General features: G+C 45.5%; 1 protein-coding gene across 2 annotated transcripts in view; it reads right to left on the bottom strand.

Annotated features, from left to right (window-relative positions):
* Positions 1 to 22322, bottom strand: part of LOC138491964 (cytochrome P450 2J4-like) — a 971726-nt gene that overhangs the window by 322655 nt on the left and 626749 nt on the right. The gene's annotated exons all lie outside the window — the stretch shown is intronic.

Here is a 22322-nt window from a genome sequence, read left to right as displayed (position 1 = left end):
CAGTGCACAAAAGTCTTGTAACGGTTCAAAAAGGAGTTGGACCAAAGAAAGGGACCAGTTAGAGGGTCAAGGCGGCCAGAAGGTTAAGGAGTTATCATTACCTTGTAGCAATCTTTAGAAAGGGAGGCCTGGTGGACACGGTACCTTAAAGTGGTGAGAACACTCCAGCGGGGGCAGTTGTTCCTGGCAGCGGATGCAAGTCGGTGCTTCGTCCAGGGGAAGAGAGAAACCAGCCGCAGAGTTTCTCAGGTACAAGGAGCAGTCTGTTGATTCGCGGTTCAGTGGTGAGTGGCTATCCGGCCGCCGCGGTGCTTGGCACGGGCAGTTCGCCCACAAACCGGTCTGGGGTGCGAAGAAGGAAGGTAAAACTGGTTGTGCCCACCAGTCAGGGGAAGAAGCCTCTGCAGCCGGGATATCTTTTCTGTCGTCGGAAAGTGGTGAGTCGGTTCCGCAGGGCTCCACCGGTGGTGTCGTCGTGGTAGGTCGGCTCAGCTTCTCCCTCGTCGAATTCTCAGGCCCTGTGGTGACTTCTGAAGTTCCAGTCCCCAAAGCCCTGCTTTTATGCAGCATACCCCCATTCACTCAGCCTAACTGTCAATCAAACATGCCGGCTCACCACTTGGGCCAATCACACAAGAGTGCGACTTGAGTTACCAAGGTAACTCAGTCCAGGGTGCCTAAACCCCCTCCGACACCCCCTGTGGTACCCAGACAGAGTGGCACCACTTTTGGAGGCTTCTGTGGAGAAGCCCGCCAAAAAGTTGAACAAAGGGCTCAACTTGGGTTGGAGTCACAGAAGAGAACACAGATGCCATTTTAGAATCGAGTCCTGGCAAAAAATACCAACCGGCGAATTAATATTAAACAAATAAACCGGCGGTATGTTCGAGGCTATGAGAATTAAATAATTAAAGTTGGTAGCCTCGAACAATGGGAAAATCCCATAGGAAAATATTTGCGGTCGAATATAAAAAGTAGTTTCCACTGCCACCAACCAAAACTCGATCAGGGGGGACGGAGACGTGCCCCCTCGACTAACAGACCCCGGGGCAATCGAATTGCCCCGACTATTACGTCCACAATATGATGGTTTGAACTGGTTTCTTTTAGTAATTTAATTTGGGACTAGTAAAGCCAATGGTGACTTTACATGCCCTGGGAGACAGTAGTCAGTCCCAGGGTATGGAGTCTATGGTGGGTGATTACTATGACACCCCTGTGTTACTGCACGGAGGGTGCTGGGTAACACACATAAGAAAAACACATGAGACCCTATGGAGTAAAGGACCCCATAGCCCATAAAACACATTAACAGTCAAAGGAACACCATAAACATGTCCAAGAGTGGGAGAAAAAGAGTCTTACTCTTGGGAGGAGGAAAAAAAACAAACTCCAGAAATCCAGCAAAGCTGCTGGGGGACTCACTAGGTTAGGAAATTCAGCCTAAAGAGAGAATTCTCCCTAACAATCTGCAAGCTACAAATTAAAAAGGAACGCAGCTAATATGCAGCCCTGTCTCACTCCATGGGTTGTCGGTATATCTGAGAGCAAATCTCCACTTAGATTTAGTCTTACTCGAATTGAGGTATTTTGGTATAGAGGTATTAAGATGGATAGTAGACGTTATGGAATCCCACAGTTGCATAATTTAGCCCAAAGTTTAGCTGCATTGACTAGATCAAAGGCTTTAGTCAAGTCTATATGTATGCAGGTTTAAGTTTATCATGAATACTTTGATCTTTAATGGTCTGAAGGATTAAACCATTGAGTAAGGTAGAGAGCCCTTTTCGAAAACCCGTTTGTTGTTTGACAAGGATTGGTACTCTATTGGCCCACTTTTCAAGATCTATCAAGAATAGACCGGCGAAGATGTTGCTATCGCAGTCAAGAAGGGCTATAGGCCGATAGTTAGAGGGGTCCATTCTGTTGACTTTTTTGTGAATAGAAAATATAGGTGCGATGGGCCTGGTGCGCTATATAAATAAAGAAATACATAAATAATAATGGCATGGTGCCATGAGTCAGGTATAGTAGAAGTGTACAAAATGTTCTGAAAAAGACTGAAAAGAATCTCAGATCTAGTTCTCGAGTCTGCTTTTAAGATTGCATTAGGGCTCGAGATCTAGAAGATTTAGTAATAAGATGCTTTTTTTCTTCAAGGGATATCGTTAGAGACCATTTAATTCCTTTTATGCTGGGTGTTGGATCATGAGTTAGATTAAAAGATATAAGGTCTGGAAGCGAAAGGTGATCGCTGTATTTCATGTGGACCACATTGAATTGTGTACAGTGATGGAATAATTCTTGCGATGCTATTATATAATCATTTATTGATTCTACTTTCCAATTTTTCCACGTTGAGACAGGAGGCAAGTCAGTACCGATATTACCATTCAAAATTACCAGGTTCCAATCATTGAACAGACTCTCTAACACATTGCCATTATAACAGTTAGCTCTAGATTGTGTTCTATCTCTAATAGTACTCAAGCAATAGACATTAAGATCACCTCCTAAAATAATGAGATCTTCACAAAAGGAGATGTTTATATCAGTAAAAATGGTGGTAAGATTTTCTAATAAGGTCAGAAGAACAAGTTACTTACCAAACTGGTAATGTTCTTTCTTTCTTTGATGTGATCCATTCCAGCTCGCTGGCCTCAGAAAATGTTTTCAGTAAAGGGCACTGCGCGTTGACGTCCTTTGAGTCAGTGTCCCTCGACAGCCTCCGTATCAGCGCCGACGTCAACATGAGTATAAATAGACTTGCGCAGCGTCCGCTGCTCAGGTCCGTTTTGAAGTTCAGATTTGCTTTGCATTAATTGGTTAGTAACCTTGAAGGAGCGTAAGCTGCAACTACAAGCAAAGTTTTACTGCGGGGATGGATGGGAGGGGCGATAAGGAAATGTCGGAGGAACATCCCATCGAAAGAACATTACCAGTTTGGTAAGGAACTTGTTCTTCGAAGGGATTGTGTCCTCCGACGTATTCCTTATCTTTGATAGACTCCCATAGCAGTAGTGTAAAGAGGAGGTCGAAGTAAAGATGAAATATTTCCCTTTAAAGATGTACGGAATGCAATACAGCTTTCCCAAATCTTGTCTCCTGGCTACAGGAGGAATCCAGGCTGTAAAATTTGGTAAAAGTATGTGCGGACGACCATGTGGCAGCCGCACATGTATCTTTAATTGGGACCCCTCTTTGGAGAGCCGAAGAGGCTGCAATACCTCTGGTTAAATGAGCCCTAATTGTTGAGGAGGTTCTTTTCCTGCCAATTTGTAGCATTATAGAATGGTTAAAATGATCCATCTTGAAATGGTCTGTTTTGTGATTGGCAATCCTAATTTGTGCCCTGCATATCCTACAAAGAATTGGTCTGCTTGCCTTATCCTAGCAAGTCTGCTAATATAAAAAATCAAGGCACGCCTTGGATCCAGCCTGTGTAATCTCTCTTCCTCTTTCCCTGGATGGGGAGGAGGATAGAACGAAGGTAAGGTTATTTTCTGAGTAATATGGAATTCAGAGACCACCTTTGGGAGAAAATTGGGCTTCACTTGCAAGACAACCTTGTCTTTATGAAAGATTGTATGAGGAGGTTTGCAGGATAGAGCTTGTAATTTGCTCACTCTTCTAGCAGAAGTTAAGGCCACTAGAAAGACTGTTTTAAGAGTGAGAAACTTTAGTGAACAAGAATTAAGTGGTTCAAAAGGAGTACCCATTAGAAACTTTAAGACTAGATTTAGGCCCCACAAAAGGTTTTGGTGGATAGACTTTTGATAATCCTTTCAGAAATTGGATTATTATGGGTAGTTTGAAATATGAAGGCTCCTCAGCAGTACACTTAAAGATAGACAACGCTGCAAGGTAGCCCTTGATCGTACCAATTTGAAGTCCTGAATTTGCTAAGTAAAGCAAGAAAGATAACACCATTGGTGTATTGCATGAAAAGGGTTCAATATTCTTTTCTCTGCACCAGCTGCAAAATTTGTTCCAACGGCAGTGGTATAAAGTCTTTGCTGCTGGCCTTCTAGCTGAAAGCAACACCTCCATGACGTCATCTGGGAAATCACAATCCTTGTATCTCAACCTTTCAGAAACCAAGCGTGAAGGTTGAGGGTTCTGATGTCTGGATGAAGAACCTGACCTCCCTTCTGTGAGAGAAGATCCTCGCTTTGCCGAAGACGAATCGGAGGACAGATGGACATGTCTAGAAGGTCCGGGTACCACGTTCTCTTGGCCCAATCCGGGGCAATTAGGATCATGGCTTTCCAGAATCTTCTCAACCTCCTGATCATTTGAGTAATGACAGGGACTGGAGGAAACACGTACAGAAGTGGAAACTCCCAGTCCACTACAAACGTGTCCCCTAGAGCTTCTCTCGGGGGAAATTCCCTTCAACAAATCTGATCGCACTTTTTGTTGATGCTGGTGGTGAACAGATCCACTTGAGGGATTCCCCAAAGGGTGAAGATCTCTTGAAGGACTTCCTGAGCTAGCTCCCACTCGTGGGAGACTGTGCTCTGCCTGCTCAAAGCGTCCGCCATCAAGTTCTTCTCTCCAGCTAGGTGTACTGCCGATAGAGAGATTCCTTCTTGAATTGCCCAAAACCAGAGCTGCATTGCCTCTCTGCACAGTGGAAGTGACCCTACGCCTCCTCTTTTGTTGAGGTAGTGCATGGCCACTGTGATGTCCGTCATTATCAGGACATTCTTTCCATGTACAGATGGCAGGAAAGCTTTCACCGCTAGTCTGATTGCGCTCAGCTCCAACAGGTTGATGTGTAGTCTGGACTCTTATGGAGACCAACGACCGCTGACGGTCAAGTCGTTGGCTTGGGCTCCCCACCCCGTGAGTGAGGCATCCGTGACTACTGTTATCTCGTGCCATGGTTGCCAAAACTGTTCTCCTTTCAAGATGTTCTCCCGACAGGCCCACCACTCAAGGTCTCGAGCTACACTGTCCGGGACTTGTAGGAGATCTGACATTCTTCCTGAGAATTGCGACCACTGGGTTCTTAGTGCCCACTGGAGGGATCTCATTCTCAGGCGAGCCTCTGGCACTAGGAAGATGCAGGATGCCATGAGGCTTAGCAACCTCAAAAAGTCGAAGGCTGGTAGACGTTGAGCATTTTGAAACTTGGTGACCATCTGAAGAATATCTTGAGCCCTCACCTCTGGTGGCGAGGCTTTTCCCAGGGAAGTGTCCAGGACTGCTCCAATGAACTGGAGTCTCTGTGATGGTATCATCTGTGACTTCTTTAAGTTGAGGGAGAAGCCCAGCTTGTGAAGGAAGTGGCAGACATAATCTAGCTGGATCTGAGCTTGTTCCGGAAGATACTGCTCTGATCAACCAATCGTCCAGGTAGGGGTAGACGTGGATCCTTTCCCTCCTTAGACTTGCAGCCACTACCGACATTAGCCTGGTAAAGACCCTCAGGGCGGAGGTCAGCCCAAATGGCAGAACTCGAAATTGATAGTGAGAGTTGCCAATTGCGAACCTCAGGTATTTCCTGTGTTTGAGATGGATTGGCACATGGAAATAAGCATCCTGAAGGTCTAGAGATACCAGCCAGTCCTGAAGCTGGAGGGCCTGAAGGATCTGAGAAAGGGTTACCATCTTGAACTTGTCTTTCCTGAGGAATTTGTTCAATTCTCGCAAGTCCAAGATGGGTCTCAGTCCTCTGTCCTTTGGTACTAGGAAGTAGGGAGAATACCAACCCTTGTTCCTCTCTGCTGCGGGTACCGGTTCTATGGAACACTTCTCTAGCAGGTCTAAAATCTCCTGCATAAGGAGCGGGTCTGGAAGCTTCAAAGAGTTGTTCCCCGCTGGATGACTCTAAGGAGTGTGTAGGAAGGGCAGGCAGTAACCTTGGGCAACTGTCTCCAATGCCCAAGCATCTGACGTAATAGCCTGCCATTCTGCCAGATGTTGAGTTAACCTGCCCCCTACTGGTGTCTTGTGAGGGGAGACCTCAGAGGGATTTAGAAGCGGCTGACGCAGATGCCGAGGGTAAAGTAGCACCTGCTGCTGCGGCTTTTGTACCTTTGACCCGTCCAGCACGGGTGAATCGTTTTTGGCCCCTTTGAGCTGGCTGTCCTCTGACTCTTCCGAATGTGGAGTAAAAGCAAAAGGACCTACCCCTCCAGGAAGCTCCTGAGGGACGAGATGGAGTCTGCCGGATTGCAGCCCCAAGGGATTTCGCTGCTGCCTTGAATGTTTGTAATCTCTCCAGGCTGTCATCAGCCTTCTTTCCAAATAAAGAAGTGCCGTCAAAGGGCATGTTCAGAAGTCTGGCTTGCACATCTGGAGCAAAACCAGACTTCCGCAACCATGCAAATCTGAGGATTGTGGTACTCGCACATTGCATCCTTTCCATCCTTGATGATGTTTAAGAATGCATCCCTTTCTTCTCCTTCTGGGAGACAGTCAGCTGCAGATGAAGCACACTCCCAAAATGTGTGGCTGAATCTTGCTAGCGTGCAAGTGGCATTGATAGACTTAAGCGCCATGCTAAATGCCGAAAATACTTTTTTTGACATGGCATCAAATCCTTTATCATCCCTGTCCTGTGGAATAATAGGGTATGCCAACTTACTGTTAGATGAAGTCGCTGCTTGTACAACTAAACTCTCTGGAGTTGGATGCTTGCTCAGATATTCAGGATCTGAAGCTGATACGCTGTATTTAGCAGAAAGTTTTTTATTTACTGCAGGGATAACTTCAGGAGTTTCCCAATTAGCAGATATTTTTCTTTGCAGAGCAGTATGAAAAGGAACAACAGGATCCTCCTGTGGACCTTTATCTAAAATATCAGTAAGGTCATCCTGCTGAAAAGAAGGTGTAAGTGTAGTCCACCCCATGAATTCAATTATTCTGGCCATCAGAGTCCTATAAGGAGTCTCAGCATGCTCTCCAGGGTCTGGTTTAGCAAACTCTACTTCTGGAGAAGTATCTAAACCACTTGCCTCATGTAGAGACTCTTGAAGGTCTGTTTAACCTGTTCTCCTCAGAGATTAATTCCTCTGGCATGGGTATTGTAGTCCTTTGCAAACCAAAGGGTCTCTCGTTGTCGGAATCCTCCCCTTCCTCATATATAGAGGACAAGGCTCTAAAGTAGTCAGATCTAGGATATGGTTTAAAACCCATTTCTAGAGCAGAAGGAGCTAAATTTGTTGTCACTGCCTGAGAAAACATTGAGGTTGTCGACGTGGACGTCATAGGCTTCGACAATCCTGAAAAAGGCATCGAAAAAGTTTGAAAAGACCTCGATGAAGGATCGGAATCCTACTCGGCGTTGTTGCGATTGTCGATGGCATCCTCGACGTCATGGTCGGAGCTTTCGACACCTCTACTTCCTGTGACGTAGTGACAGTTGTAGGTTTGTCTTTTATCGGGGTCGACAGTGGCGTCGAAGAGGGCATCGGTGAAACTCCGAGGGAGTCGAGGCCGCTTTCTCGTAGACGCTAAGCATTTTGTTACGGAATTCCTCCCACTTAGCCGGAGAGCCGTGTTTCGTGGGGCAGGTGACCCTTTCTAGGGAAGTAGAGGAAGAAGAATAGGGAGATCTATGACGCCTCTTCTTAGAGTGTTTTGATCTCGAAGACTGATGAGAACCGCTTTGAGATATTGAACGGGAATGTTTTTTTGTCGACGAGGAGATGAATGTCTCGACTCAGCCCAAGAAACTTTCGAAGGAGTGGAAGTTTTAAAGTCCTTACCTCTTTCTAACTTCCCCTTACGCTCCTTCAAGGCTTTCGCCGTCATGGACATACAGTCCTCGCATTCCGAACAGTGATGCTCCTATCCCACAAACAGATCCTGTGAGGATCCGTAAAACGACATTTTCTTCCCACAGTCACAACATTTCTTGAAACCGGACCGTGGAGTCGATGGTTCAGATGAAGAAGCCATCGTGTCATGGTAATAATCTTTGAAGAATAAGAAGGTTTTTCTGAAGAAAGGAACCGAGCGTTACATTTCCGAGGCCCACGAAGCGCGGAAAAACAGAACTGAGCAACTGTCATGATCTCTGCTTCCAAAAGATCAGGACTTGCCCGACTCCCTTGGAAGCAGACCCATAACCCCAGTTCCGAGTGCCAGCCAGTCCCAATTGGGACCTTTTGAACCCTGTCCTGGCGCCAGTGGCACCAGGCTCATAAAGATGCCCAGTCCCAGCGCTGGAAGCGCCGGGCTCATAATGCTTGGGTGGACTTACCTGCAGCAGACCATGCTGCTTACTTACCTGCCAGTTGAACCCCTGATCCTCTTCTGTTTGGGACTACTTTTCCTGTTGGGTGGGGCAGGAGCCACTCCCTAGGTTCAGAACACTGGAACTCTTCTGGAAAGCAGGAACTCTTTTCTTAGGCCTGGCTGTGGAAGGAGACACCTAAGCACTACAGGAGGCTATTTAAACCACACCCGATGGATGAATCTTGCTTTGCGTTATTCTGCATTCTCTGCAGCAGAACGCTCATCGTGTCTTCTGCTTCTGATCCTGTGCCTAAGGGAACAAAGGCTTACCATCCTGGAATCCAGTCTTCAGCAGCACCTGTAAAGACAAAGAAAGAACAGGTTAGCACTACGGTCTTCAGTGGCAGCGCATCTCTTACCTGGTCCACCGGCTGTCACCAACGCCTCGTGCTGCATTCCGGCATCTGAAAGACAAAGGCTTACCTACTCTTCGCATGCTCCGGAGGTCTTCGCACTGCATTCCGGCATCTGAAAGACAAAAGCTTACCAGCTCTTCGCACGCTCCGGAGGCCTTCGGCGCTGCATCCCGCATCTGAAAGACAAAAGAAGGTGCGTTTAAAGACATTGGGCAACTTTATTACTCACGTGCCATTACTCCTTCCCACGCCGAATCCAGTGGGTATTCCAGCACCCTTCAGCTTCTCTAAAGCTCCGAACTTGTACCTGCAAGATAAAAGGGACAGTTAGTGCGCATCGTGAAGCAGGCTACAAGCGCTTACTTACGTGCTTCCAGGCGCTTCTATTCCTCACGCGGGTTCGATCCTCAACTCTCATCAGCCCGCCATCCGCCATCGACGGAACCCTGCAAAACAAGAGATATCATTACAAAAGACTTTTAAGACATTTGAAGTGCCCAGAACTTACCGTTCGTGCAGTTAACGACGGACAGCAGTCCTCTGAGGTCAAGAGGCCTGCACCCTTATCCAGTGAAGAAACTGGTTACGGCACCCTGCCCCGAGGCAGATGGAGAGCTCGGCGTTCACTTACCTAAGGTGAGGGTGTTAACCTTTGGGGTTCTACAGGAGAAGAGAAAGGGAAGAGGAGAGAGGCACCCAATAACCCCAGTTCATTAATCCCATATTTTCTATCTGCAGACATCTTACTCTTCGAGTCAGACATACAGTGCACAGAGGTCCAGCCCAAAGAGCCAACCGTGTGTTACACATCACCTTTGAAGATACGGCATTCACCCAGTCAAGACCGGCGCCTCTGCGGGAATCAGGTGAGCGTTACAGAACGCAAAGCCTATCGCAAAACTCCCACCCAGGCGCTATGGAAACCTCGGATACCGACCAGCTAGCCCAGTTACTTGGGGAACTAAGAGCAGAAGTGCATGCAGCCCGTCAGGAAACAAATGCTCTAAGAAGGGAACTGATTATTTCCAAGGAGCGAACAGACGATCTCGCTAGACAATTGCTACAGTCACAAGCCGGACAAACTCCGTTACCCGCATCAGGGGCAAATCTTCCTTCAACATCCTCTACGAACCCAGTGCAGATCAACCTACCTGGGAATGTACCTCTGGCTCCGCCCGAACGATTTTCTGGTGACCCAAAGAGGTTTGCAGTATTTATTAATCAGTGCCGGTTGCACTTCCTGTGCCGGCCAGCAGCCTTTCCAACTGATCAAGCTAAGGTAGCTTTCGTGCTTTCGTACCTTAGTGGCAATGCGGCAGACTGGTCGATCCCTCTAGTTAATCAAGATGATCCGGTTCTCCATGATTTTCGAGCTTTTCAGCTCAGTATGGAAAAACTGTTTGCAAGACATTCACAGGGGCAGGCCTTGGACAATGAGCTCCTTTCATTGCGACAGGGTAATCAAGACCTTTTGGCTTATATTGCGTCTTTCAACAGACTGATAGTGGAAACTCGATGGCCTGAGGACAAAAGGATTACGCTGTTTTATAGAGGTCTACGTGGAGAGCTCAAAGATGTGTTAGCCCAAGTAGTGAATCCCCCGCAAGACTGTTCGGACTATATTGACTTAGTCGTTCAAATTGACCGCAGACTGCAGAACAGGAAGGCCGATCGTTCCAAGTTTGATGCTCGAGTATTTTCCAAACCACCAACTCCTACTAAAGGAGTAGACTCCGGGGAACCCATGCAAATAGGGGGCCTGAAAGGACCACTAACACAAAAGGAGCGGGAAAGGAGAAAACAGCTGCAATTATGCCTCTATTGCGGAAACTCGGGGCACTTTCTTCGAGACTGTCCGGTGAAACCAGCCAAGAAGGCAGTAGGAGCTGCAGTTACCAGGGTCACAAACTCTGAGCAGGGAAACGACCTCGCCCGACAAGAATAGAGGTCCTCTTGCCGAGCGTTAAAACCAGTTCCGTGACCTCGCATTTCGTGATACCTATGGTCCTCATTAGCCCTGAACATCCGGATCGATTACATGCGATTGAAGCTTACGTCGACAGCGGTGCCATCGGCAATTATGTGGATCATGAAATGGTTTTGAGGATGAATCTGACTCTTTGTCCAAAGGCTGTAAAGAACGTCATTACTACGGTGGATGGTACGGAGATAGCCTCCGGACCAGTAACGCATACCACCCAAGAAGTGATGCTAGTAAGTCAAGATGGACACCATGAGAAGATCGTGTTCGATGTGATCAAGGCCCCCCAGTTCCAGATTATTCTAGGAATTCCTTGGTTAGAGAAGCACAATCCTCAGATCGATTGGCGAGCAAGAATGGTTCAGTTTCCAGAATGTGTCTCCACTTGTCACCCTCGACCTGGTGTTGCACTGGCAGCAATTTCCTCGGAGGCTCCTCAGTTACCTCCTGAATACCTAGAATTCCAAGATGTTTTCCGGAAGGATCAGGCTTACTCTCTACCTCCTCATAGGTCTTATGACTGCCAGATAGACCTGATACCTGGATCTACTCCTCCTTGTAGTAGAATTTATGCCCTCACCGAGCCTGAGAATCTTCACCTCCGACAATACCTGGATCAATACCTAGCGAATGGGTTTATTCGTCCTTCCAAGTCCCCTGCTTCCTCAGCTTTGTTCTTCGTTCCAAAAAAAGAAGGGGACCTTAGAACTTGTATAGATTATCGCGCCCTGAACCAGATCACCGTTAAGAATAGATATCCGTTACCTTTGATCCCTGAACTCCTGGACCAAGTCAGAAAAGCATGCATATATACAAAGCTGGATCTTAGAGGAGCCTACCACTTGGTACGAGTAAAAGAGGGCGATGAATGGAAGACGGCCTTCCGCACCAAGTATGGGCTATTTGAATATCAGGTCATGCCCTTCGGACTTTGCAATGCCCCGGCCGCCTTTCAATATTTTATGAATGATGTCCTCAGAGAGCTCATAGATGTGTGTGTTGTTGTTTACATTGACGACATCCTCGTTTATTCTTCATCGGAAACTGAACATCAGAAACATGTGAAAATGGTCCTCGAGAGATTGCGTCAACACAAACTTTTCGCTAAGTTGGAAAAATGTGTTTTCAACGTGACTGAAGTTGAATTCTTGGGATTCATATTATCACCTAGCAGAGTGCGTATGGATTCAAAGAAGGTCGATGCAATTCTCAAATGGCCATCGCCATCCTCCGTAAAAGGTGTTCAAAGCATGTTAGGCTTCGCTAACTTTTACCGCAGGTTTATCCCCGAATTCTCTCGAATAGTCCAGCCCATCACCGCCTTCTTAAAGAAAAACAAACGTTTTGAATGGTCTACCGAGGCGGAACAAGCTTTCCAGAATTTGAAGACTAGATTTATCTCTGCACCGATCTTAAAACATCCTCGCCCAGAACTCCCCTACATCGTTGAAACTGATGCTTCGAGCCTTGCCATGGGGGCAGTTCTATCACAAAAGGACCCAGTAACCAATCAGTTGCATCCCGTGGCATTTTGGTCCCGCAAATTCTCGCCTCCTGAAATCAATTACACTATTACTGATAAGGAACTTCTAGCTATCAAGTCCGCCTTTAAGGCTTGCCGGCATTATCTTCTGGGGGCCCGACACACCGTTACTGTGATTACAGATCACCGAAACCTGCAATATTTGAAAACCGCAAAAGCTCAATCCTCTAGGCAACTCCGTTGGGCACTATTCTTTGCCGAGTTTGACTTCATAATTACCTATCGACCTGGTACAAAAAACGGTAAAGCTGATGCCCTTTCTCGGATGGGAGTGGAAGAACATTTGATCAATCCTAATCCTGTACCTATTATTCCCGAACAAAGAATTCTAGGTGTAATCGCCACACAATCCATAGAGGAAGTTAAGGATAAAGCCAGGCTACTGGTAACTCCAGCAGACATACAGAATTGGCATCTGCAGGGAAAGGACTTTACGGTGAAGGACAACCTATTATATTTCCAAGAACGGTTTTACCTGCCCAGCACAGATTTACAGAAAAAGGTAATCTCTTGTTATCACGATTCTTTAATGGAAGGACATCCCGGTATGACCAAGACCTCGGAAAAGATCAAGCGCTACTTCTGGTGGCCGTCTTGGAAAAAAGACTTTATAATGAGACTTTATAATGTCCTGTGGAGTATGCGCCCAAAACAAGAGTCAAAAGGAAAAACCAGCCGGCCTCTTACGCCCTATTGACATCCCGCCTCGCCCTTGGCATACGCTTTCTATGGACTTCATCACCGATCTACCTCCATGCTCCGGATACAATACGATCCTAGTAATTGTGGACCTATTCTCCAAGATGGCGCATTTCATTCCACTCAAAGGCTTACCAACAGCAGCAACTCTGGCCCGAGAATTTCTCTGCACGGTTTTCCTTCATTTCTAATTTCGGATCAAGGTAGTCAATTTATTTCTCATTTTTGGCGAAGTTGCTGTCGGTCGGCTCAAATTGATGTGAGACTTTCGACCAGCCACCACCCTCAAACCGACGGACAAACCGAGAGGACCAATCAAACTCTGGAACAGTATTTGTGCTGCATGCTACAACAAACTGAAAAAACTTGGAAAGATATCCTTTGGATAGCCGAATATGCCTACAATAACTCTGTCCACTCGGGAACTGGGAAGACCCCGTTTTTTCTTTTATACGGTAGTCACCCTCGAACCTCGGAGTTGGATCCACTCCAAGATCTTGGAACACCAGCAGTAGACCACCTGCATTCTACAATCACCCAAGCCTTTAAGGAAGCCGTTTCTCACCTTCAAAGGGCTAAAGAACAATACAAGAAAGGAGCAGACCAACATCGGAAGGAAGCCCCCCAATATCAAGTAGGAGATCAAGTCTGGTTATCCACCAAATATCTACCTCTAAAAGGACCACGCACATTCAACCCAAGATACCTTGGTCCCTATTCCATCACTACCATAGTAAATCCAGTAGCGGTCAAGTTGGACTTGCCCCCTCACATGAAGATACATCCGGTCTTCCACGTCTCTCTATTAAAACCCGTGCAACCTCAAACCCGACTAACTACATCTCCAAAACCTATTCTAGTTGATGGAGAACTCGAGTTTGAAGTCAAAAGCATCCTGGATTCCAAGATCTCCAAATCTAAACTATTTTACCTGATTGACTGGAAAGGCTACGGTCCCCAAGAAAGATCCTGGGAACCTGCAGAATATGTCCACGCGCCTCGTCTAATCAAAAGATTTCATCGAACATTTCCTAACAAGCCCAAACCCCCGGAGAAGCCCGGTTTGGGAGGGGCCTTGAGGGGGGGTGCTGTCATGATCTCTGCTTCCAAAAGATCAGGACTTGCCCGACTCCCTTGGAAGCAGACCCATAACCCCGGTTCCGAGTGCCAGCCAGTCCCAATTGGGACCTTTTGGACCCTGTCCTGGCGCCAGTGGCACCAGGCTCATAAAGATGCCCAGTCCCAGCGCTGGAAGCACCGGGCTCATTATGCTTGGCTGGACTTACCTGCAGCAGACCATGCTGCTTACTTACCTGCCAGTTGAACCCCTGATCCTCTTCTGTTTGGGACTACTTTTCCTGTTGGGTGGGGCAGGAGCCACTCCCTAGGTTCAGAACACTGGAACTCTTCTGGAAAGCAGGAACTCTTTTCTTAGGCGTGGCTGTGGAAGGAGACACCTAAGCACTACAGGAGGCTATTTAAACCACACCCGATGGATGAATCTTGCTTTGCGTTATTCTGCATTCTCTGCAGCAGAATGCTCATCGTGTCTTCTGCTTCTGATCCTGGGCCTAAGGGAACAAAGGCTTACCATCCTGGAATCCAGTCTTCAGCAGCACCTGTAAAGACAAAGAAAGAACAGGTTAGCACTACGGTCTTCAGTGGCAGCGCATCTCTTACCTGGTCCACCGGCTGTCACCAACGCCTCGCGCTGCATTCCGGCATCTGAAAGACAAAGGCTTACCTACTCTTCGCATGCTCCGGAGGTCTTCGCACTGCATTCCGGCATCTGAAAGACAAACGCTTACCAGCTCTTCGCACGCTCCGGAGGCCTTCGGCGCTGCATCCCGCATCTGAAAGACAAAAGAAGGTGCGTTTAAAGACATTGGGCAACTTTATTACTCACGTGCCATTACTCCTTCCCACGCCGCATCCAGTGGGTACTCCAGCACCCTTCAGCTTCTCTAAAGCTCCGAACTTGTACCTGCAAGATAAAAGGGACAGTTAGTGCGCATCGTGAAGCAGGCTACAAGCGCTTACTTACGTGCTTCCAGGCGCTTCTATTCCTCACGCGGGTTCGATCCTCAACTCTCATCAGCCCGCCATCCGCCATCGCCGGAACCCTGCAAAACAAGAGATATCATTACAAAAGACTTTTAAGACATTTGAAGTGCCCAGAACTTACCGTTCGTGCAGTTAACGACGGACAGCAGTCCTCTGAGGTCAAGAGGCCTGCACCCTTATCCAGTGAAGAAACTGGTTACGGCACCCTGCCCCGAGGCAGATGGAGAGCTTGGCGTTCACTTACCTAAGGTGAGGGTGTTAACCTTTGGGGTTCTACAGGAGAAGAGAAAGGGAAGAGGAGAGAGGCACCCAATAACCCCAGTTCATTAATCCCATATTTTCTATCTGCAGACATCTTACTCTTCGAGTCAGACATACAGTGCACAGAGGTCCAGCCCAAAGAGCCAAGCGTGTGTTACACATCACCTTTGAAGATACGGCATTCACCCAGTCAAGACCGGCGCCTCTGCGGGAATCAGGTGAGCATTACAGCAACGGATGCTGCGCAAGTCTATTTATACTCATGATGACATCGGCGCTGATACGGAGGCTGTCGAGGGACACCGACTCGAAGGATGTCGACGCGCAGCGCCCTCTACTGAAATTTATTTCCGAGGCCAGCAAGCTGGAATGGATAACATCAAAGATAAGAAATACGTCGGGGGACACAATCCCTTCGAATAGCCTTATTTGGTGGATTCCAGTAGACATTAATCAATATAAGTGTCATGGCCACACCACACCTTCTAGTGATGGGACAATGGGTCACTTGACTCACTTATGTCCCTTTGGGACCCATAAACACAGGGGCCCTGGCTGGACTCAGTCCTGGCGCCTTTGGTCTTTGGCGCCAGGCTCATATAGAGACGTGAGCAGGAACACTTTATTTCAGTGCAGGAGTGCTTTAATTTTACAAGACCTTTCCAGGAGCTGAACGCCTTTATTCCAGAGAACATCCTCATGTGCTGACTCATCGGGTGTGGCTCCCTAGGCCTGGTCTTCATGTGCTGACTCATCGGGTGTGGCAGGCAGGCTGAACCTGGTGGGCGTGGTTTCAGAAGCTCGGCTATATAAGCTGCTCCATCCTTAAGGCCGGTGCTTCGTGTTACTGTGCACTCGCGTGCAACGTGACGCTCCCCGCCGCTTGGACCAGTTTACTTACCTTTGAAACCAGGCATTCTCCTGCAAACTCACCCACAGGAAACCGGTGCTTCATCGCTTAATCTGCAGACTCATCCCCTGACAGCCAGTGATCTTGATCCCGACGCCGCAGCACCACACTCGGCATCCACGAACTTGGACCCTGTGAAGAAGAAGAAGAAAGACAAGGTTAGAATGTCCGTCCTAGGGCCGCGCCGCATTTGAACCCTGCGCACCCCCTAGTTAACAATTTACCAGCTACTGTACAGATGCAGCTTTGTTCCACATTCCCTCGGGCTGCCGCCTCGAGCTCCGGAGCTTCTGCCGGCCAGGCAACATCACCTGCAAGGGAAGAAAGCAAAAGAGCAAACATCAAAAATGGAACAGACAGCAATACAAAACAACAAAAGTCACAAAACAACAAAAACAGACGAGGAAAGACAAAGGCAAACCCGAACACTTACCTGAAGTATAGTGGCTTAGTCGCAGCAGGACTGGACTACCACGTGCAAGGGACCAGTGAACGAACTCGGTCCAGATACTACAAGCGCCCCTGCCAGAAGCAGCAGGACGGAGTGCTCGCCAAAACTAATCAGAAGGTAAGCTTTCGAGGGACAGTGCATCCCACGAGTACCACGGTTTGGGAGAAGGGGTCTGGAAGGGGATCAGGCGCACAAGCTGCCATACTCACGCCCCCTATTCTCCACGTAGGAGCAGTCCCGAGCAGCATCACATATTACCACCAGTCACCACGTAAGCGCAGAGGGCGAAGTCCGACCCGAGCGACCTCACCCCCGGGAGGGTTTCTACCGTGCCCCAACGCCTCCATAGAGACCAGGTGAGCGTAACAATAAGCCCTCTTATTCTCTCTCCACATTTAACAGCACATTTTACTGCAAGAATACCTTGTATTTCAAACTTCAAGCGCTTAATATCACTGGCAATGGTGTTTCTAATTGCGATCATTAGACCGCCTGAAGGTCTTCCCCCATTCGGACATGTGGCAAGTTCGCTTACTATTGAGAAACAATCCATATGTAAGTTTTGCATCAACCAAGTCTCTTGGACAAAGATCATATCATTGGTGTTAAACATCTCCTTAATCGTTTCACAGTCTTTATAGGGCGTTGGGCCTCTTGAGTTCCAGCTAAATATGTGCAAGTCCTTTTTTCACTTGAGTAGTTATTCAGTGACATTGAGCCTATGTAGCACTTCAGTGAGGATTTCTGGAAGTAAAGTCCACATTCTAGCTTTTTCTTTGGACAAATTGTTACTGTTGATGTTTCTTACAGATCCATTTGATGTGCTGCCCTTACTGGTAACTATGTTCCGGGCCGTCATTGATGCAGTTTCTCATCTGCTTGAAGGCTCAATAGATGCCACAGTTGGTAGACTCTTGGATAGTTCAATGCCCAATTGTGCCAGGTCTTCAGAGAATGTAAGTAATGCATTCATACCATCATTTGCTTTCAAGATAAATTCCACGATGGATGTGCATTTTTCATGGGGAAAGGAAATGCGTTCAATATCCTTACTTGGAAACAGGTAAAGATCTGGGACTTGCTTAGTGTATGATAAGAGATTGCTGCGATTGAGTGCCCCATGTCTTGGTTTTTGGTTGAGATGGCACAACCAAAGTTTTGGTGCAGCAAATGGTTTTATTGTTGTGGCTTTATGCATCGATTTGACTTCTTTTTCACATGACAATTGAGTTTGATCCATATTTATTTCCTTTTGGTTAATTGGTTTTGGTGCTACTTTGATGGATTTCATTTGAGCAATTTTATTTTCCATCGAATCTTTCGCTTTAGTTAGATTTTTCTTGCAGAAAATTGGAGCAATGCGCAAAGGAATTGTAACAGCTTTTGGCTCGGTAATAATCTCGTCTGTTTGACAGCCAGTACTACATCTTGTTTTAGGTCTTTCTAATGATGCTTGATCGAATAACTCATCAGTTTTCTGTGGATTCACCAATTGTAGTGCTTTGCTTCCTTTCTGCATTTTTCATAATGGGTAATTTGTCATTGATTTTTGATTTAATTACTTTCGATTGTTCAGAATCAGCAAGTTTATTTAACGCTTTACAGACATTTATTTTACTTGTTTCCTTTTCAAGTAGCCTTCTTTTTAATGTGTCTGCTAGATGTGGAGTTTCAGCTGAGACTTCAACTGTAATATGTTGATTTTTTTAATTACTTTTTTCTACGTTGTTGTGTTTCATTAATTGTGTATTCTTATTTTTCTTTATGTACATGCAGAATTTTCTATTTTACTGCAATTGTGTTATTATTTGCGCTATCAGTTGAGAGGGCATGGACATGTTCTAAGTCTTTGAGAGGAATAATTACATCATCCTTTGGCACATTTGGTTGTTCTACTTCCAAGTCATCATCCATTTGAGAGAGCCTCATGAATTCTTCCGAAGCTGAGGAAGAGAGAGGAGTATCATCTCCATAGAACTGTTCGTCATTGATAAGTGCTGCTGGTACTTTCATTTCATTATCCAATTTTGTTTTAAATTTAGCTAGTACAGATTTTAAGTCCCTCCACATGTGCTCACTATGATCTTTGTGAGAATTGAGGTCCAATTTTAAATCCTGCAAAATGTATCCATGGTCTTTGCTCATAGTATATAATATGTCAATGGAGCTTTTTAATTGAGTGTTTATTTCTGTACTTAGACCTAACAGGGCGGACTTGCAGCAGTCTACTTCTTTGGAAACTTCCATTAGGATTCCTAAGTATGTGTGGACCTCTTTTTTCAGAGTGTCAAGCACATTAACTAAGGAATTAAGGACAAAGGTCAATGCCATTAGAGACGATTTGTACATTTTCTCAGCTGTATTTTCATCTTGTAACATGGTATTATTAGAATGTACTCTTGTAGAGCTTTCTCTCAAATTAGTGCTCTTACTCAAGGGTACTGGCTGGATGTTCTGTGGTGTTTTATGTATAGATGATGCATTCTCAGTTTCAGTCTGATAGATTAAACTCTCACAAGGATCTCTACCCATTAATGTGAAGATCTCTTCATCAGCTTCTGTTTGCATTGGTGGATTTATTTGCGTGTTATCAACCAAAGGACGCTGTTGTAGTGATCCTATGGCACATATTGAATTATTTATTATGTCAAGATGTTTTGTCCGGCACTTACTTCCAGTTAGGTTAGAGATAGTCTTTTTCATGGTTGTCGTTGAGATAGTATATTCCAGATCTTCAACAGCAATATCTTTGATCAGCTGTTGCGGAATGGGACACATTATTCGTATACAAAGATCACTATTTTTTCCATGAGAGTGCGTGGGCATTTCCAAGCATTACAGAGAACTGGCCTGTTGCTGATTGGCCGCTAAGGATGTAGGGGGACTTGGTTTCATATAGTATTTTTCGCATATCTAATGACGATTCCTAAGGAATAGTGCTTAGTCTATGTTTGTTCATATATTGGTGGAAGTCCCGAAGAACAAAGTCTGTTCACGTGGAGCACCTGTGAGACAAGCAAAGATGTGAACAGCTCTCCGGCAGTACAGCGTGCCTGGCTGTTTTACAAAAAGCGCTCGAGTGACAGGTATCTGTTTATAGTGTGTACTGGGTTTCAAAGGGCTAGAGATATATCACGCCCGCAGTCACCCAGACACAAGTCAGAGTCACTTGTCGAGATTGGAGGCTGGAGGACTCAAAGGGCTTCAAAGTAATGGATGAAAGAAAAAGTGCTTCGCAACTCACCCGCAGATATTCTTCTCCAGGATTAAATGGTAAAAGTGTGCAGGAAGATGTACACCAGGTGGGGGTACATAAACACAGAAATGGGTCACTTTGGGCATAGTATGATTGGAAACAACAAGCAACCCTATCTGGAATTTTTTAAAAGTGAGAACACATAGATTTATATACAAATTGAAAACTCTTGACGTCTCTAACCCTACTGAAATCCAGAGTTTGGGCGCTTCATAGCCTCACTCGCAAATGACCAACAGGACTCTGCGAATGACTCCACGAAATGCTCCACGTTGAGTCTGAGACTTTGAATTGAAAGCTCCTCCTCCTTGAAGAGAGAAGAGTGTAGAAAGACTGCTTCCCACGTCCTCAATATCACTACTGTAATGCCAGTACCAAACAGACGCTTTGATATTAGATGTATGCTGTGAAGGCATCATGAAGCAAGACATAGACAACAGACTTATATTTCAAACTAAAGAACTGTAGTAAATCAAATGTCAGGATGGTTGAAGGCCTATGTTTCCCTATACTAAGGTGGGATTTCCCAATCGGAATAAAACTAAGGAAAGTCTGAGTGAGATAGTTCCACTTGTAAGTCTGTCTGTGTCCACAACCTATACTTGCCCTCACCATTTAGACTAACAATGTGTAGGGATGTTAATACCCACAGAAGCAATGTTTAATGCAAAGTGTGGTGCTTCATCCAGCTTTCAGCTTTCTTCCCCATGTATAATATAGTCCCACAAAAGTCAGCTTATTAGTGAGCGCATTGTGACATACGGGAATGAGTTGAAGCTCATTTACACTTCTCCAGGCTTTATCGTTATAGCACTAGTTGTGAAGCAACAATACTGTTCAATTCTGTTGGCGAGAAGCTGGGTTCAATTCCCGGCAATGCCTTTCGGAATAGGATTTTTTTGGAATGTATTTTGATGCATTTCATGATGTTCTCTAGAAATGAGAATACAAATAACAATAAACAATCTCTAAAGTATGAAAAATGTAGGGGAGGGGAGCACAAATCAAACCTGAAAATCATAAGTACAAATCATCTTGAATAAAAGCCATAGGTGTAAAATGTCTGAATTAATGAATGCAATACAAGTAGCAACAGTAGGCTTATCAAACCTGGAACCCAGATGTTTGAGGTGTCACTCAATTGATGAGATGTTTGTCCAATTGATAAAGCTCATACCAGGCTCGAGCCCTGATCCTCCGTCTATCATAGGTACACTTCGTAGCATTCAAACCTGCCTACATCACATTCTCCTCCCACTCATGGCACAACAAGTGACCACAGCTTATGACGGGCACTCTGAAGGTGGTTTACATTTACATGTGAGAATAGCACCCTTACACCATTCAAATAGGAATGGAAATGCTTGAGTAATTACTGGAAAAAGTGTGTTATGCATTTTAAAAAGGAAGTCTTCTTCTTTTGACCAATACAAATCAGATACAAATCAGGTCTGATTACTTGGATTATCCTGCGGTCCTTTAAAAAATACCGGGGTCACAATCCTACCCTGTAAGAACTAAAATAAAAGAAAACACAAGCTTTAAAAATCCCAACTTGACCACAGTAGCTGCAAGTCCACATCAGCAATAAAATAAAACATATAATAAGATGATATATTGTATTGTATCTGAGTTAATTTGATGTGACTTATTAAGTATGTTTATGCAATATATTTTTTATATGTGATTTAAGAGAATTTATATATATATATATATATGATTTGTAATTATGTGAAAAGTTTATTTATAAACTGTAACACATTAATACATTATTATTAATATAAAATAGAACAAGCATCACAATTGTGATATAAGAAGTGCAGTTTGTACCTGGCATCTGTAAGAGGGGGCAAGGGGTATTTATGTGTTTGTAATTATGTATATAGTTTTTGCTACGAATTTCTTTGTTATTTCATGTTTTGTTGTTATAAGTAAAATGAAAACAAAACATGAAAAGAAAAAAAATACATTTTAATAATGAGAACTCTCGCTTATGGTCCATTTCTTGCAGCAGTGTAGTTCGCTACCAAAATCAAAATAATACAAGAACAAATCCAAAACGGCATTGATGGAGGCAGTATGGGAACCCTGGTCTCACACGTGCTCAATCAGAGGTCCATATTGATTTTACTTTGCCAATGCAACGGACTGCGGAGCAGGCCTGCAGAAGTATAAATATAACAGAGCACCTTGTGACATGTGGAGGATCGGTTGATGCTCTTCTATGCTTCTCCTGGCTTTATGTTTTTTATTTATTTTATTTTAATTGGTTATTTATATACCCAGAGGTTTCTAAGCATGGACCCAGGGATCAAACATGTGTTTCTCCGCATTGTCTTGCTTCCAAGGCGAGCGCGTTGCCCCTGAGCTATCTTCCCGAGACTAACTTCAGGGCATTGGTGCAGTGTGTTGCCTATGATCAGTGCCAGCCTTAGTGGCGGCAGCGCCCCGGGCAGAAAAACAACAATTTGGCGCCCACTCCACTCCCCGCAACCCTGGTAAATTTGGTGCGGATTTGGAGGCAACAAATGTTTCTTTTCGGTGGTGGGAG

Source organism: Ambystoma mexicanum, chromosome 10 (assembly GCF_040938575.1).
Source record: "Ambystoma mexicanum isolate Mex_15411 chromosome 10, UKY_AmexF1_1, whole genome shotgun sequence".
NCBI lineage: Eukaryota > Metazoa > Chordata > Amphibia > Caudata > Ambystomatidae > Ambystoma > Ambystoma mexicanum.
The sequence above is the reverse complement of the archived record's forward strand: the minus strand, read 5'-3'. Positions and strand labels throughout refer to the sequence as shown.